The sequence below is a fragment of the Thermobia domestica genome, chromosome 12, assembly GCF_964235325.1.
Source record: "Thermobia domestica chromosome 12, izTheDome1.hap1.1, whole genome shotgun sequence".
NCBI lineage: Eukaryota > Metazoa > Arthropoda > Insecta > Zygentoma > Lepismatidae > Thermobia > Thermobia domestica.
In genome coordinates, this window is record NC_137465.1 from 88974455 (window position 1) to 88975950 (window position 1496).

Consider the following 1496-nt stretch of genomic DNA (forward strand, 5'->3'; position numbering starts at 1 on the left):
GGTATATGGGTATGTACAGCTCTTTTAGCCCTCCAAGGAGCTTATACCTTTAGCGTCACCCGAGACCAGAGTGGGATCAGCCTAACTGATCACACGGTCGTCCCTGGGATCCACAAGGGTCCCGACCACGAGGAAGTAAGAGTACTGACCACCCTGACAGAAAACCCGGAAAATGTAAATTGGACTCTCAAGCCCTCTGAGGGGTCATTCGCCCCTGATTTACCAAGAGTCCCGAAGTCGTGACACACTAACTGTGGGTCCGAGCTGGGAGGACCTCTTGGTTACAACTGTAGCGAATAACCCTATCGGCGTAGCAGATATTCACCCGTATGTGGTTGGATATAGCTCTGTTTGTCAATGCCAGGGGCACCACTACCCGCCGATTGCTCAACTTTGCGTTTGAGTCACGTAGCAAGGGTGATCAGTTCGGGACCCGCCTGATGAGTTCCCATGCCTCTCACGCCCGGGGTGCTTTTTCTTCGAGAGTCCCCTCGCCTCTCACGTCCGGGGTGCTTTTTCTTCGTGAGTCCTCTCGCCTCTCACGTCCGGGGTGCTTTTTCTTCGTGAGTCCCCTCGCCTCTCACGTCCAGCGTAGTTTTCTTCGTCAGTCCAGACCATTCATGCACGAACTAAACTGTGTTCAACGACATCTCCATGTGCTTGAATACATAAATTAATCCTTCTGCGAAAATGTGTTACAGTATTCAATAAAACATTCCGTGGGATTTGTGCACAAGCTAATCGAATTCGCTCTATCATATCTTCTCTGGTTTTTGGTTGGCGTTCGTACACAACGTTCTTCAAATATCCCCACAGATAAAAGTCTGGTGACGTTAAATCTGGGGGATCGTGCAGGCCATAGTACTGGTCCGTTCCTCCCAATTCATTTCCCATTGAAACGCGTGTTCAAGTACTGCACCACTCTCCGCGTACAATGGGGTGGCGCTCCATCTAACTGCAGCCACATTCTTTTTCGTGTCTCTAAGTCCACATCCTCAAGCAAAAATGGCAAATCGTGTCTGAGGAAGTCTAGAAAAATGTCGCCAGTTATGTTTTGATCGAAGAAGTGTGGACCAATTAGATATCCATTGACAATGCCACACCAGACATTAATAGTCCAACGGTGTTGAGCATCTACTGCCCTATGCCAACGAGGATTGACATCTGACCAGTAGTGACAGTTATGCCTATTGAGTTCACCAGTATTGCGAAATGTAGCTTCGTCCGAAAACATGACATATCTAAAAAAAAAAAAAAAAAAAAAAAAAACAGGAACATTTCTACACGTTTCCCGTGCCCACTGACAAAACTCCATACGGTGTAACTTGTCGTTTGCAGTAAGGGCTTGTGTTAGAGTTATGTGATAGGCACGATATTTTACCTTTTTCAAGAGCCTAAGGGCAGTTCTTCTAGGTATCCCTATTTCCCTCTCCATCTGACTACTACTAATATGGGAATTGATGTGAATTGCTGCTAAAATAGTTATCATTCGTGCA

General features: G+C 46.7%; 1 pseudogene; it reads right to left on the reverse strand.

Moving 5' to 3' along the window:
• Positions 1 to 618: 618 nt before the first annotated feature.
• LOC145666023 (uncharacterized) lies at positions 619 to 1234 on the reverse strand (annotated as a pseudogene).
• Between the last annotated feature and the right edge of the window lie 262 nt (positions 1235 to 1496).